The sequence below is a fragment of the Amblyomma maculatum genome, chromosome 7, assembly GCF_055883805.1.
Source record: "Amblyomma maculatum isolate TAMU_Amacu chromosome 7, ASM5588380v1, whole genome shotgun sequence".
NCBI lineage: Eukaryota > Metazoa > Arthropoda > Arachnida > Ixodida > Ixodidae > Amblyomma > Amblyomma maculatum.
Genome location: NC_139350.1, coordinates 126,447,894 through 126,464,883, shown reverse-complemented (window position 1 = coordinate 126,464,883; position 16,990 = coordinate 126,447,894). Strand labels below are relative to the sequence as shown.

The 16,990-nt window shown below is 49.3% G+C and overlaps 1 pseudogene; it reads left to right on the top strand.

The window, feature by feature from the left end:
• Positions 1-14,327: 14,327 nt before the first annotated feature.
• LOC146184685 (uncharacterized) lies at positions 14,328-16,364 on the top strand (annotated as a pseudogene).
• The last annotated feature ends 626 nt before the right edge of the window (positions 16,365-16,990 follow it).

The window sequence follows — 16,990 nt, the reverse complement described above, 5'->3', positions numbered from 1 at the left end:
GAATTGGGAGTAATAAAACCCTCGGAAAGCGATTATGCTTCGCCTATGATCTTAGTAGAAGCTCCAGGTAAAGACCCTAGGCCTGTGATAGACTACCGAAAGCTAAATTCTCTCACCAGGGATCAAGTGTATCCTATTCCGAATATTGAGGAGAGAGTAGAACAGGTCAGTAGAGCGGCATATGTGACTACGCTGGACCTTACTCGAGGATACTGGCAAGTACCGCTCACTGAACGCGCCAGCAGATACGCGGCTTTCGTCACTCCGACGGGCAGCTACCAGCCAACAATGATGAGTTTCGGGCTCAAAAATGCTCCATTTTGTTTTTCCCGACTCATGGATAGGGTTTTAAAGGGGTGTGAAACATTCGCAGTGCCTTACTTAGATGACATTGCGGTTTTTTCCGACTCATGGGCGGACCATATGGTACATCTAAGAGCTGTACTGAGCCTTTTGCGTCAAGCTGGACTAACCGTAAAGGCCGAGAAATGTTGCCTGGCAAGGGCGACCGTGGACTACTTGGGTCACAATGTAGGTCAAGGTTTCAGGAAACCCAGCGAGATTAAGATTTCTGCGGTAGCAGACTACCCGCGGCCGAGCACGAAGACGGAAATTCGAGCATTCCTGGGTCTGACTGGGTACTACAATCACTACATCCCTAACTATTCAGCTTTGGCTAGCCCTCTGACCGACGCTCTCCGCAAGACAGAACCGACAAATGTAGTCTGGGACGAACAAAAGGAAGCCTCCTTCGTAAACCTGAAGGCTGTGCTGATTAGCCGTCCGGTATTGCGAGCTCCAGACTATGGCCGAGAATTCACGGTCCAGTGTGATGCCAGTGATCGAGGGTTAGGTGCTGTTCTCTGCCAGAGAGATGACGACGGTAATGAGCACCCCGTGCTCTACTTTAGCAGAAAACTGAGTACTAGAGAGAGGGCTTATTGCGCGTCAGAGAAAGAATGCGCTTGCATTGTATGGGCCATTCAAAAATTGCAGTGCTATCTTGGAGGGGCCAAATTCACCGTAGAGACGGACCATTGTCCCCTGGCTTGGCTGCAAACTGCGACATCGAAGAACAGTCGCCTTCTTAGGTGGAGCTTGATTTTACAGCAGTACAATTTTGAAATAAGATACAAAAAGGGGAAGTTAAATGGGAATGCGGACGCGCTTAGCCGCTCTTTCTAAGCGGTCCGAGATGTTCCTCACCATGTATCCAAATTGATAATCAGTTTTTTTTTTTTTTTTCGTGCGCTTGTATATGTGTGGCTATGTAAAGCAGCACGTTTGGTTTTCTAGGAATACGTGGGTCCTGAACGTCTTGAGAGTGGGCTTTTCTCGAACAACAATGGCAGTTTTCTTTTAACCTGGTCTCTTCAGACGGGAGCCGAGTGCTTGCTTCGACATGTGGTTGAGTTTCAGACAGCTCGAGCAATTTGGCCTACAACAATCAAGACAACGCGACAAGCAACAGCGAGCTTCAAGCGTTCACGTGCAGGCCATTAAGTCGTCTCTTCATGCAGCAGCTGGGACTGCTGCCCTCCGAGACTCTTCTGGCGGGGGAGGAGGCTGTTACGACCAAGCATCCGCATTTGCGCGCTCTATTGTTCGCCTGTGGGCATGGATAAGTGCTGTGAATATGTGGTGATGGTCCAATGGCTCTAAGTGAGCCTGTTTCCAGGAATCCTGTTTTGTAAGCCTGTTTTGCTTTGTGGACACTCTGCAAATGCCAAATTGACCCTGCCAAGAGAACGTCTGGAAAAACACAAAGAAACGTCCCCCTGCGGGAAATGCAGGAAGTGCTTTCTTTCTTTTGTTCACCCTTCCAGTCGATAAGCCCTATCGTCCAGTGAGGAATGCCTACTTTCCAAAGGAGACGACAGAGTGACATGTCCGCTGACGTGCAGGACAAGAAAGGAGCATGACGCATACAGCCATTAAGTGATTTCCCAGGAATGCAGGAAAGATTTGCAATTGTCGAAAACGGACAATGCTGGGAGCGGATGCGGCGCCACGTGCACTCGGGTTTCTGAGAAGTAAAACCACTTGTCAGAACCAGCCTGTGGTTTCTTTGCTGAAGAATAGAAATGTACCTCCTCTCCTCGCCGTTCCCAAGCTTTTCCCGCCAACAAGTGATCACGCCCAACGAATGAATGCCGGACCAGTCAGTGCTTCAGACCATCAGTGCAGTGATGTGTTCGATTGGATGCCGATACCTGAGGGGCGTGCCCTGGATTTGGTTGGTCAGCATCTTCAGAGAGGGGCTGGACATAGGGGGTTTTAAGGACGCTGCAGAGCACGAAATGTCGCTCTGGGCCCTGGGTAAACGGCTCATCCAGTCGCTTCTCGCTATGAACTCTTAACGCTTGCCATTTTGCTGATGTACCCTTCTTTTTCGTGTAAATAATCTTGTAAATAAGTTTCTCAAAGTGCCATTAAACCTGCTTGTACATATTTCACCAACTTCGAAGATTCAATCCTACTTCAACCCCGAGTCTCTGCACGCTACCAAGTGAAGGCCGGGTCGACGTAGCCCCAGCGTCACGACAACCTATGGTTGATGCACTTCCAGGTACCTGCATTGCTATACGGACGCATCAATAATAGAAAATGGCGGTAGAACAGCAGCTACTAGTCCAACACACAGTGAACTATAAGTACATAAAGAATATGTTTCAGAATACCCAGGCCCGCTTGTGATGAAACTCTATGCGATGCGCGATACTATGCAGGCCATAAATAAAATAGATTCCATAACAGAAGCCCACATCTATACAGACTCCTTAGCCGCCATAAAACAACTGAAGAAAGTGACGAAGACGCTATGTGTTACACAGGAAATCCACGCACTCAATAAAAAACAAAGATACGCATTCAGATATATTGGACATAAGACGATGCTGAGAACGCTGAGCAGCAAAAAGTTGACCACCTCACACACAAAGTTCCACACACTAATGCGCCCCCCACCAGGCTCCCTTTTGATGCCCGCTCTGCTGTTCCCATCTTAGCATCCTATTTAAGAATTTTTTATCATTCCCCCGTTTACATTGCCCCTCCCTCATAACTTAACGAGATTGGAGGAGGTTTCTCTTAGAAGGATAAGAGCTGGGGCGGCCCTTACCCCGTCGGTAACATGCCGATGGGAATCTCAAGCAGACATCGGACCAACCACATGCCCGAAGTGTTCCACACCAGCTGCAGAAGTGGATGTTCGCCACCTGCTATGGACTTGTGCAGGGACAATGGCATGAAGAACACAGATTCTGCGCGAAGTGGGACTAACCGCAACAAGGGAAGAGGACTTTTCTAAATTGCTCACCGACAACTCTAAGAGCGGAAGCCTGCTCCGGTTCCTCACGGGAAACCATTTACATGAGTTTCTATAATATGCCTTATGGCACGCTTGCGTAAAAGAAATGTGCTAATTTATGAAATCGAGTTTATGGCCGCATAACAGTCAAACAAAATTGATCATGGGAATTGCGGCTTTCTGCAGCGCTTGCTTCCCTAATCGAAATAAATTCCTCAGCTGATGCATTTAACGCTGCTACTGGTGATGACCTTACTCACCCGCACGTGGAAGGGTGTGTTACCTCTATCGTGTAGCCATATAAAACAACAAATGTTCGGCAACCTCAGAACAACAGTGAAAGTACAGTTTCGTTTGGTTTATCGGGCTTAACTTAAGAAAACGAATCAGGTTATGAGAGACGCTCTACTGGAGTGCTCCGGAAATGTTGACCACCTACTTTTACGTCTAATGACATCGCACAGCGTGGGGCGCCTTGCTTTTTGCCTCCAACGAAAAGCGGCCGCCGTAGCCCGAATTCGATCCCGCATCCTTGGGCACAGAAGTCGAGCTCACTAATCCCTGCACCGCCGCTGTGGGGCCCGGTTTAAAATTACATTTCTGTTAGCAACCACCACAACCTAAAATAACGTTAAGGGGTAGTAGTTCAGTTCCAATGCAATGGTTTCCCTGCCTTCTTGTTCATCCTGTCTCATGGGTGCGCAGGAGCGTAGCTTATACGCAGTCTGTGTAACCGACAACGGGTGCAGTTAAAGACTGAACGGGCCAACGGCATTCGTGCGTCTGCATTACTGTACTACATATCTTTTTTTCAATCATGTACCGAGCTCCGTAAGGCCAATATCTGACTAAAAACAGCCTGAAAATTGGCGGCGTAATTCCTTTTAAATACTTCCGTCTCTGGGGAAGACACAGTACATCTACATTGGACATGCCTTCTGACATGCTGGCGACCTGCGGATGCCTTTTTAAAATTCTCGGTGCTGCTCCGCATTGCACCGGCGCTTTGAGGAGAAGCCTGCGTTGCTTGGGCACCTGGGCGCCGGGCGTGTCCGGACAAGTCAGACAGACAACCTGGCGCCTCAGCGACCGAAGACGCCAAGGAGGCGCGCCCCCCTCTCCCGCTTCGCTTTGCGTCAGACCCCGTGACGGCCGACCATGGCGCTCGCCCTTTGCGTTTCTTGGCCCGTGGCCAACGTCTGCGTTCTGATTGGACCGTTTGAATGGTACCGGATTTTGCCGGATTTTGGGCCTATAAAAGAAGACACTCGGCCGGTGGTCGAAGAGACAGTATAGAGATCGTGCTCCGTGTGTTGTGCTCGTCGGCCTAAAGGGGCGTGGCGGCTTCCCCCATGCCGGCGCCGGGTTTGTACAGTCGCGTTAGTCAGTTGTTTCGGCCCCATGCCGATGTTATTTTTTTATTGAACCATGTATGGTAATTTAGCGTATAAAGACATTTTTTTTTTGTTCACGTCGTCTCGTGACAAGATGGTCTAAGTGGCACCGGCTCCTGACATCTAACAAGGACAATACGTTTCATCGCCGGCCTTTATACTGGATTTCCTTCAAGACTTCGGCATATACCTTTATTTTTAGATAACAATCTGCTCTGGAAGACACATTATCGCAATTGGGAACAGAAAAGTACAGCGCATGCTTAAAATACAAAACTGAGAGAAAATGTAGTTCCGATATAAATACTCCGATACTTCCACCCACCGTGGTGGGGCAGTGGTTAGGGCGCTCGACTACTGTGCCCAAGGATGCGGGATCGAAACTAGGCCGCGGCGGTCGCTTTCTGATGGAGGCGAAAAGCTAGGCGCTTGTGTGCTAGGCGGCTGTGTATTCTTTAACATGTAATTGGTGCACGTTAAAGAACTCCAAATGATGGAAATTTCCCGAGTCCTCCACTATGGCGTCCCTTAGCCTGAGTCGCTTTGGGACGTTAAACCACATAAACTAAACATTAATTTCCCGCAAGCGATAGATTATACCGTTGCACGAAATTGAACGGTATATTCTACAGGATATAAGTATTGAATACATATGCATTTCAATACTGCCCATGCCTGTTCTACCTCAATAGCTTGGTAGGCATTTCAATGCGCACTTTCTTCATGTTTGGGTGTGGTCTACTAGGGGGCGGCAGCTATTTTAACCAACGTGCCTTTTTGACGTAGACCTCAGACATTCACGAAACACCAGCGAGACTCTAGATTCATTGCAATAATTGGCAATGTCCGCTCATAACTCCATTATTATTACTCCCTCATGGATATCCTTAATCGGGGGAATGCCTGTTTTGATTCCATGGCACGCGTTTGGGGTGCAGCCACTCCTCAGATAGACGACGGGGAGCAGAAACACAAGGTAAATAATCTTTAACCGTGCATTTTACAACTTGTAAAAACGCGGTGCTGCCACAGTCGCGAAGCGCGGTTAGAAAACGAAAAGTTTTCCGTGTAAGATGAAACTTGGAGAGGCAGGTTTGAGACAGAGAGATAAAGCACGAGGGCGAGAGAGAAGGCACGTGGTGAGAAGCAAGAGAAATCGTGGGGAGAGGAGTCCAGTGTTTCCAGATGAAGGTTTTGCGCTGCGGGAAAACTGAACTCAACTTATGTAACAGCACACTCCCCGTCTGAGTATATGCAACCATATGGTGTTTCAGTCCTCGCGCGGAATAAGCAGGACGGTTTCAGTCACAGGACGGGGAATTGTCTTTATCACTCTCCGGGTCGCCGTCTTGATCTCGACTTTTCGCTCGTTGCCGTCCACACTTTCGATAGTGTTCATGATGAGTACCATGGGCGACTCGTTGCGATGAACCTGGTTGTCGCTCAGTGAAGTGGCGTCCTTGTTATCAGACCTGCTCGTGACAATGCCGCACAATCAGGGTGGTGCAGTGGTGTTGCCCCCGAACGATGATGGGCTTCTGCTGGTCGAAGTGGGTTGTCCTGTCGAGGCGGCCACCAATTCTCAAAAGGCCGTTAGAATCAATCCATGGATCCAGTCTCCACGGAAAGCTTGACTTCGAAAGTCGCTTTCCTTGTTGCAAGCTCTTCAACTCACCAGAATAAACTTCTTTCTGCACAGACAGGATAATGACTGCTTTCGCTTGAGTCAGGTGTTCTGCGGAAGGTCTTAGTTGGTCTGTTGAGCTGTTACGCGGACAGGCCGCCGACACATCATGAGAAGCGCTCCGAAATCTGCTCGCCAGACGTATGAGCAGTGCGATTGCACGAATCAACCTAATCCAGCTTGAAAAGCGCTCGAACCGAAAACTGCCAAGTTCTTTCGCATTCACGTAGGTTGCGAAACATTTGTCTGGGGCCGCACCTCCGTGTCAGAATCAGCATCAACCAGGTCGAACTTGCGCTTCAGTACCCGCGAACAGTGTTCTTGATTATACAACTCCGGGCCCGTCAGCTAGGTTGATCCTGCCATTTCGGCTGCAGGCATAAACCTTGTTCCGAGATCCGCAGGGTTCATGTCAGAAGGAACGTAATGCCACTGTTCTGGATGTGTCGAGCTTCTGATGCGTTCCACCCTGTTACTGACATACACTTAAAACCTTCTTGTCTCATTATGTATGTAGCCTAGGACCGCCTTGCCGTCGGTGTAGAAGTTTACAGCATCAAGTCCCATGTCCATTTCATGATTGATGAGCTCTGCTAGCTCTACTGCCAACACTGCACCGCAAAGCTCCAGCCTTGGGATGGTGTGTTCCGGATGCGGTACTAGCTTAGCCTTTTCGATGACAGCCGACGTAGCACGCGCCATGTGGACATATCCCTCTGAGGTAAGCCACTGCAGCCACAGCCTTGGTTGATGCATCTGAGATGTGCAGTTCTTTGCGCTGTGCGGTGGTGAACGAGGTAGGGGCATAAGTGCGAGGTATGGCCAGCTGCTAGAGTACTTGAAAGTAGGCTTTCCAAGTCTCATGTGGCTCTCTTGTTATCAGGAAGTGGACAGTCCCAGTCGCATGTCTCGGCGACTAGCTCTCCGAGGAGGGGCTTCCCTTGAATGGTGACTGGAGCAACAAATCCAAGTGGGTCATACACAGACTGTTCACCCCTGACAAGACTCCGCGCCGAATGAATGTGTTTTCTTGGATTGGAGTCGTGAAGGTGAAGATGTCCTTCGTCGGGTCCCAAGAAATTCCCAGACTGCGTTGGATGGGCGATGCACCATTATACAGATCAAGATCCATCAAATCCTTAGCCCGGTCTTCATCATGAAATGTCTCTAATATGGTTGGGCTGATAGAGGCTATTTTGTGGAGCCTAAGGTTTGATGCTGCGAGCATTTGTTGCGTGTGGCGTATCCGGCTGATGGCTTCTTTGTCGGTAGAGAGGGACTTCAAACCATCGTCGACATAGAAATCTCTCTCGACGAACTGCCTGACGTCGCTGCCAAATTCTTCCTCTCTTTCTCGTGCTGTTCTTTGAAGCCCATAGGTTGCAACTGCTGGTGAAGGGCTATTTCCAAGCACATGTAACTTCATTCGGTACTCCACTATGTCATCTTGGATGTCGTTGTTGCGGAACCACAGAAATCTTAGATAATTCCGATGGTCGTCTCGCGCCAGGAAGCAGTAGAACATGTGCTGAATGTCCACGGTTATGGCCACAGGTTCTTTCAGGAATCGGATGAGCACTCCAAGCAGGCTGTTCATCAAGTCTGTTCCAGTAAGCAGCACTGTTCAGTGACACGCCCTTAACCTGTACACTGGAATCGAACACGACTCGCGTTTCACTGGGCTTTCGCGGGTGGCAAACACTGAAGATGGGGAGGTACCAGCATTCTTCTCCATGCCGAAGCGGTGGGGCTTCCTCGGCATGGCCGTTCTTAAACACCTTGTCCATGAAGTTCGTGAATTGTTCCCTCAATTCTGGTTTCATCTGCAAGGTCCGTTGGAGTAAAGCGAGACGTGTCTGGGTCAGGTTCTTGTTATTCGGAAGCTTAGGCCTTGGGGAACGGAAGAGACGAGGCGCTACCCGACTGTTTGATTCGTCCCGGGAGAACTCGCCATCCATTATCTTCAAGAACGTTCTGTCCTCCACGGAAAGGGAAGGTCCGTTGTCATCCTTCGTAGTCTGGAATAGCGCTTCTGCGATTCCATTATCATAGCTGTTCCTAGCAGTGTGCTGAGCAGGTTGGAAGCAGTGTATCAACTCATGAGTGCTTGCGATCTTCTCCTTGACCAGGAAGTGATTCTGACGTGGCTCAAAAAGGAAGGGACGTCCATTTTCGAGGACGTTTGCCTTGAAGCTGTTGACACAGTTTGGTGTGCGGCTTCGACTTTCGCAGACATTCCCTATGATAACCCATCCCATGTCCAGTCTCTGCTCAAATGGTGCATCAGCTGGCCCATTGCGCTGTTGTCGAACCTTGTGTACTCAGAGGATGTCTCGCCCGAGGAGAAGTAGAATTTTGGCCTCCGATTCCAAACAAGGAATGAAGCTAGCTACAGATTTTTGATGAGGGTGATGAAATGCCGCTTATGGTGTAGAAATCTCGTTCCTGCTGTTAGGCATGTCGGTGCACTCAATGAATGTTGATAGGAGCAGCTTCAAGGAGCTGTGACTGTCTTGAATGAGAAATCCGAATACCCTTCTTCCAACTGCTTCCGTAATTCCAGCACACGTTTTTAGAGTGTAGGCGGAACTTTGTCCATTAAGACCGAAAATCTCGAAGAATTCCGTTCTTGCAAGGGACCTGTTGCTCTGGTCGTCTAGGATGACATACATTTTTGCAGTCTTGTGAGGCTGGCTCGGATGACTGACTTGAATAAAAAAAAATCTTTGAGCACGACGTGTCACTGTAGCCTTGTCCTAACGCTTCTGTACACTTGGATGATATTTCAAGTCAGGAATCCTGGTCTCCTCTGGCGTCTTCAGTACTGTACTCAAGGACAGAAGGCCCATGGGTGACGTTTTCTGCGTGGACTGGTGCGACATGCCTATCGCTACCACAATCGGCACTCTTGAGAACTATTTTGCAGTCTCTTGCAAAGTAGTCTGTAGAAGCGCAGCACCTGAAGCAAATCCCATATTATTTCAGCAGGGACTTCCGTTCATCCAGTGGCTTTTCTCTGACGGCGCGACACGTCCGGAGAGGGTCAGATTTCTTGTGCAGATGGACGATGCTTGGTTGCATCCTGCAGCTTCGGCGTGTTTGGGGGTGGATGCTCAGTGCCTGCCTCCACGTCAGTCAGTTGAACTGAGAGGGGTGCTCTTCTCATGCCCTTATTCGTTATCCACCTGTATGCTTTTGGGAGACTTGAAGAGGTGCTACTTGCTGAGCTCAATTTGAAACTGGGGTCGCTCTCATTTTCGCCTGCTCTCTGACAAAGCTGGAAAAGATCGAGAAGAAGGAAAGGCGACCTGATGATCTTGCTTGTACTTGGAGCCTTTTGTGATCCACATCTCCTGCAAGCGGTGCGGCAGGTTATCTACGATGGGATTTTCCCCTCTTGCGTTGTCCAGATAAGCTAGCCCAGTCACGTGAGGGTCCTCTTTTGCAGCCTCAACTTCAAGAAGCAGATCTCCAAGCTCTCTCTCAATTTAAGGGCGTCTTTCTCGGACATTCTGGGGAAGCTTGAAATTCTCCTGAAGATGGTCTCTTCTATAATTTCCGGGTAGCCATAACATTCCTCGAGTCTTTCCCAGACTATCTTTAGCCCGGACTCAGGGTTGTCCAGGTGCACTGAACGTAGCCTCTTTGCACAGCTTGACGACTCTGCCCCAAGCCACTTCACAAGAAGGTCAAGTTCCTCGCTTTTCGTGACTTCAAGGGTCTGTGTCATTCCCTTGAACAAAGATTTGCACGACCGGTAGTTTTCAGGGCAGTCGTCGAACTTCGTAATAGCGGTACTCACAACATCGCGTTGAATCAGATACTTCGTCATGGTGGTCAGCTCCGGAGCATTAGCTTGATCAGCTTGCTGACTCGCAAAGTTCGACGTGACCCCTTGGGTTGCGAGCGCTTGGTGTGTATGGAGCGAGGCCCTCAGGTCCCGTTGTAGCGTTCCGAGAGATGTGGTGCTCCCCGCCGTCATGCTGTTAAGATTGCGGACGCCGGTTGTTACGCACGTGAGCTTCGTCAAGTACGTAGTCCAAAGTCTGTTGAGCGTGGTCTTCGGATGCCTCGGAGGCAGGCCGACAGATGTAATGCTCCCTGCCATGCAGATCAGCGGCAGCTTCCAGAACCTCCGCTTGTGCTTCTGCAGCGGCCGCTTGGCTTTCCAACTGCATGACTTCTAACTCTGTATCCAGCTCGGTTTTCTTCCGCTCGATTGCTGCAGCTATGCTCTTTTCCTGCTCTTCGAGTCTTGCTTTTCCAGCCTCACAGCCGCTTCTTTCTTAGTAAGAGATGCTTCCACTCGTGCCGCGGCGGCCTCCGCCCTTGCTCTGGCTGCGAGCACGCTCGGCGTCGTCGAGGTGGCCAAACACTCCGAACGAGCTGACCGGGACGAATGCCGTGACTGTTAGAGCTTTCCGTTTTCTCAGGGGTTGGTCTAGACTCACGTGAGCAGGGGGCGACTTGCGGTTGGGAGACGCCATATCGTCTATGACTGCGATGTCAAGTGACGAACCTCTTCAAGAGCGGTGCCAGCCAGTGGAGCGGCGATGCCTAGGTCTAGATGATAACGACACGGCGGACTGGCGATCATCGCGTTTCTACTATTCTGATTCCATGGCACGCTTTCGGGGTGCGGCCACTCCTCATATAGATGACGGGTCGCAGACACACAAGGTAAATAATATTTATCCGTGCATTTTAAAACTTTACGCGATGCTGCCGCAGTCGCGCAACGATGTTAGGAAACGAAAAGTTTCCAGCGTAAGATGAAACTTGGAGAGGAAGGTTTGAGACAGAGAGAGAAAGCATGAAGGTGAAAGAGAAGGCACGTGGAGAGAAGGAAGAGAAAACGCGTGGAGAGGAGTCCACTGCTTCCAGATGAAGGTTGTGTGCGACGGGAAAATTGAACTCAACTCATATAACAGCACAATACCTCAAGACAGAAGTACCGACAGGAAGTACCGTTATGAGGACTTTTCAACCTCTTGCCATCGTATGCTTGAGCAGTCGATGGCGGGACATTCCATATGGCCATCAGTCACCATGACGCTTTTCCTTCTCCGCGAAGCCCTGCACACTTTTATTTCTTGTATTACACTTGCTTGGACACAGCTGCGAAGCTCGTGTCAAGGCTTCACGCGCGTATCGTCTGCAGGAGCACGTAAATTACTCAGAATGCGCACGAAGTCTAACTCAATATGGCCGCCAACACGGGGCTACCTTTTGAGAGCTCTACCTGCGGGCATAGCTTCTGGGCTACTAGAAAAATAATGGATGCGCGATTAAATGAGAATACGTAATTCAGGACTTTCTGGAACTGAAAATCAAATATGCCCAGTATACAATCCCAAGAGACAAAATGAATTTGAGATGGAAGACAAACATTTAGTAAACGGCCCTTGTTAAGGATACTACATTAATATTTTGGGTTCTAAGGAATGGTAAAAAGATTTTTGGACTCGAATTAAGCATTGTTAGGTAAACATTCCTAAGTTGCAAATGGAGCAAAGTTTCGAGTAATCAACCTCAAACGCCAACCGAAGCAGTTTTACAATTTCACGAGCAAACTGTACACAGCTTCATAATGCGAAATGCTGGTGTGCTAGGATATAAAATAATGACTTAATTATAGTATGATGCTGCACACGTGTTCAGTTTTCTCCGAAGTGAACAGGGCCGCGTAAAAGTTAAAGTGGTGACCCCATATACGGTGGGGATACGTTTCGAACAAAGAAAAGGTCATTTCTATTGAAACAGCATCGAAGTGTTGGTTGCTGGAATCGAACGATGCAAGACAGCATTTGAGGGAAGCCAACAGAAATAAGGGACAAGGCGGGCAACGTCATCACGAATATGGATAAGATAGTCAAAGTAGCCGAGGAGTTCTATACAAATTTCTACAGTAGCCAAAGTAGTCAGGACCGTAATGAGATTGGCGGTAGGGAAAAACATTCAGACGTTCCATCAGTGACGAAGGACGAGGTCAAGAAAGCATTAGAAACTATGGAAAGGGGGAAATCAGCTGGAGAGGATCAGATAACTACGGATTTGCTGAAGGACGGGGGGGGGGGGATATCGTGTTAGAAAAACTGGCCACCTTGTATACGCAGTGCCTGGTGTCATCGACGGTACCGGAACCATGGAAGAACGTAAACATTATCATCATTCATAAGAAAGGGGACTCTAAGGACCTTAAAAAATACAGACCAATCAGCTTACTGTCTGTTACGTATAAGGTATTTACTAAGGTAATCGCTAATAGAATCAGGATAACCTTAGACTGCAATCAAGCAAAGGATCAAGCAGGGTTTCGGAAAGGGTACTCTACTATCGATCATATCCATACCATCAACCAGGTGATAGAAAAATGCTCGGAATATAACCAGCCCTTATACATAGCATTCATTGATTACGAAAAAGCGTTTGACTGAACAGAAACCTCGGCGGGGATACCGGCATTACGAAATCAGGGGGTAGACGAGCCGTACGTGAAAGTACAGGAAGATATATATATAATGGCAGCACAGCAACCACAGTTCTGCACAAAGAAAGTAACAAAATTCCCATAAAGAAAGGTGTTAGACAAGGAGACATGATCTGCCCATTACTATTCACAGCTTGCTTAGAGGAAGTATTCAGAGCTGTGGAATGGGAGCAATTAGGGATAAGGGTAGATGGAGAGTACCTCAGTAATCTGCTATTTGCTGATGACATTGCCTTGCTAAGCAACTCGGGAGATGAACTACAAATAATGATTGATGACCTGGACAGGAAAAGTAGAAAGGTAGGCTTGAAAATCAATATGCAGAAGACTAAGGTAATGTTCAACAGCCTCGGGAAGGAATAGCAGTTTACATTAGGTAGCGAAGTACTGGAAGTAGTAGGCGAATATGTCTACTTAGGACAGGTAGTGACTGCAGATCCGGACCATGAAAAGGAAATAACAAGAAGAATAAGATTGGGATGGAGCGCATTTGGCGAGCACTCGCAGATTATGTCTAGTAGCTTACCGGTATCGCTAAAGAGGAAAGTATATAACAGTTGCATCTTACCTGTACTCACCTATGGTGCTGAAACGTGAAGGCTAACCAAGAGAGTTCTACTTAAGTTGAGGACAACCCAGAGGGCTCTGGAACGAAAAATGGTAGGGGTAACATTAAGAGATAGGAAGCGTGCAGAGTGGGTCAGAGAAATAATTCAAGTTACCGACATTCTAGTGGAAATTAAGAAGAAATGGACATGGGCAGGACATGTAGTGCGAAGAGAGGATAACCGATCGTCGCTTAGGGTAACAAACTGGATTCCAAGGGAAGGAAAGCGTAGCAAGGGGCGGCAGAAAGTTAGGTGGGCGGATGAGGTTAAGAAGTTCGCAGGGGTCAAGTGGATGAAGCTAGCACAGAACCGGGCTAAGTGGAGAAATATGGGAGAGGCCTTCGCCCTGCAGTGGGTATAGTCAGGCTGATGATGATGATAATGAACAGAAATAAGAAACTTTGACAATTACGCAATCACGAGTATCCTCACATATAATTTACTGTAGTACAAGTGTTAACAAAGTCGCTGATTTTATTGACGATGTCGTGACTGCTTTAAACTCAGAGCAAACCTACCTGGCATACTTTCACTCGGAGCTTCGTAATTCGAATTCCTGAACCTTCTCAAATTAAAAAAAAATAAAGACAAAAACTAAGCTTCTTTTTCAACTTCGTACTAAGGTTTTGCCATGTAAACTACAAAATGCGTCATATTATATAGCCGGTACGATAGCAAGTGCTGCTAAGTAATTCTTAAGGGAGAAATGCAAGCCATCCGACACGGATAACCTCCGACCCATATCGCTCACATCTTGCGTGGGCAAGGGGTTGGAGCACGTCCTGCTCAACAGGTGGCAAGAATACCTCGAGAAAAAAAGATCTCTACCCGGAAACGATCATTGGCTTCAGGCAGCATCTAAGTACCCAAGACGCCATGATACAACTCAAGCACCAGATCATCGACGGCAACACCGGCGACAACAAAGCAGTACTGGGACTCGACCTGCAGAGCGCCTTCGACAAGGTGAAGCACTCGGCGATCCTATCCCAAGTCTCAAAACTCAACATGAGAGAGAGATCATACAATTACATCAGACTTTCTCACGGACAGAATGGCCGAGCTCAGAGCGGGGGACCTCCAAGCACAGAGGAAGCTGGGAAGCACAGGCACACCTCAGGGATCGGTTATCTCGCCGGTGCTTTTCAATCTCGTGATGATAGGAGTGGCCGAAAGGCTCAGGAACATCAAGGAAGTCCGACATACGATATGCGCGGACGACATAACGCTTTGGGTGGAAGGGGGCAGCGATGCCCACATCGAATCCACCCTACAGGCGGCTCTTGATGCGATCGAAGACAAACTCGACGGAACGGGGCTCAGATGCTCACTGAGCAAGTCGGAGCTCCTTGTCTACCCACCCGCCAAGCACCGCAAACCCAAGGGCAGCCCGAGAGAGTACGAGGCAACCAAAGTCAGGACCAGAGGGGGAAACGCGATTCCAAGAGTCAACAAGATCAGAATGTTGGGAATGACGATCGAGACGCGCGGCAAAAACGGCGAGACTGTCACCCGGCTCATTGCGAAAGCGGCGAATGCCACGAGACTACTCAAACGAGTCACGAACAAGAAAAGTGGAATGAGGGAAGAGAGCCTGATCAGACTGATCCACTCGTTCGTCATATGTCACGTAGCGTACGTGGCGGCCTACCACAAGTGGAAGAAGAGCGAGAGAAACAAGATAGATATACTCATCAGCAGAGCCTACAAGACGGCACTGGGACTGTTCGAAACAACGAGCACCAAACGCCTCCTACAGCTGGGGGTGCATAACACGCTAGAGGAGATAGCCGAGGCTCAACGCGCCGCACAACTCGAAAGACTGTCCATGACCAAGGCCGGCCGAAAAATCCTGGACAACCTGGGAATTGGATATCAAGGCAGGGAGCAGACGCAGCTCCCCGTCCGCGATGAGATCAGGCGCTACATCAGAGTGGACTCGGTACCGAAGAACATGCACCCGGAGTATAACAAAGGGAGGAGAGCAGCGAGAGCCAAGGCGCTGATAGACCAGCACGCGGCCGATACACACGCACGCTACGTTGACGCGGCTGTGTACGCCAAGATACACGGCTTCACGACGGTCGTCGTCGACGCGGCAGGCACCGTTCGCACGACGGCCAGCACGAAATGCACCAAGGCAGAGCAAGCGGAGGAGGTGGCCATCGCCGTGGCCATCGCCGACCGCGACTGCCACACAGTGTTATGCGACTCGAGGCATGCGGTGAGAAATTACGCCAAAGGCAGAATAGCGAAGGAAGCGGTGCGCACACTGCAGGCAACGAAGAACTACAATGGCAGCAGACAAGTGAGAATCAAGTGGTTCCCGGCGCACGTGGCCGAGGCGTCAAACCGCAACGCCAACCACAACGAGACGGCACACGCCGAAGCGCGCGCGCTAACTGACCGCGCCTCGGTCGACTGGCCGCTGTGGTTCAGCACCAAGGAGCGAATGACCGCCTACAACGAAATAACCAAGGCATTCCGCCTAGCTCGCAGAACTCTTCCACCCCCTTGCTCGTTGCTCAGTCGACAGCAAGCCGTTTTATTCAGACAGCTACAGACGGGCTCACTCCCCAGCCCGCCGCTGATGCACAGAATGTATCTCGAGACGCACCCGACACACAAATGCAGAGTCTGCCGAACGGAGACGGCTGGCTTCGCACACATTCTGTGGAATTGCAACAAGTACAAGGAAGAAGCTAAGTCTGGGAGGATCCCGCCGCGACTGGAAGCAGCCGCAGGGAGGAACAATCAAGACGAACAACTCTGGGCCGTCCAGCAGGTCATCAAGGCGCTGGCCCGGCAGTGAACCAGCGAGCCGGCCACGGCGAGCGGGGGCCCAGGCCGCGCGGCCGGTGCCCAGAGGACGACGTAGGCCCCGTCCGGTTCTACTGCAGGCCCAAATAGACGTTTTACCAATCCAATCCAATTGTCCGCAGGGAGCTGTTCTGAACTTGAATTCAATTGACATCATTCATTGAATATTTGTAGTTTGAAAATACTTTCTACAGGAGTAAAACGTTTGCAACATGCCCTAGCTTTGCACTTTTCTGAAACTTGAGAAGGAGTTCAAAGGATTTCACTTCACAACATTTTGTTTTTGCATATTTTTGAGGGAAATTGTTTTCAACCCTGCGACGAAGGGCCATAGATTTTATTCAAGAAAATGGGTACATCTAGCGCAACTGGCGTGGTATGAGATACAAAATGCCACTAAAAACGTAGCCAATCATGCTGTAGATACTCTCCGTGATATTTTATGATAGCAGTTTTTACATTAGCCAGTGGTGGCGTAGAAGTAGGACATCCGCCTCGCATGCAAGAGGACCGTGGTTCGAATCCCGGTGACGAGCAGAGCAATTCTCCTCCGGATCAAAAACAAGAAATCCGCGTGTCGATGGAATTGCATAAACAGGTTTGGGGTGCGACCAGATGTTGGTCGCACTCCCTCCCCAGAACCGGAGTTGGCCACCCTGGTGCAGTAAATTGCCACAACCTGAA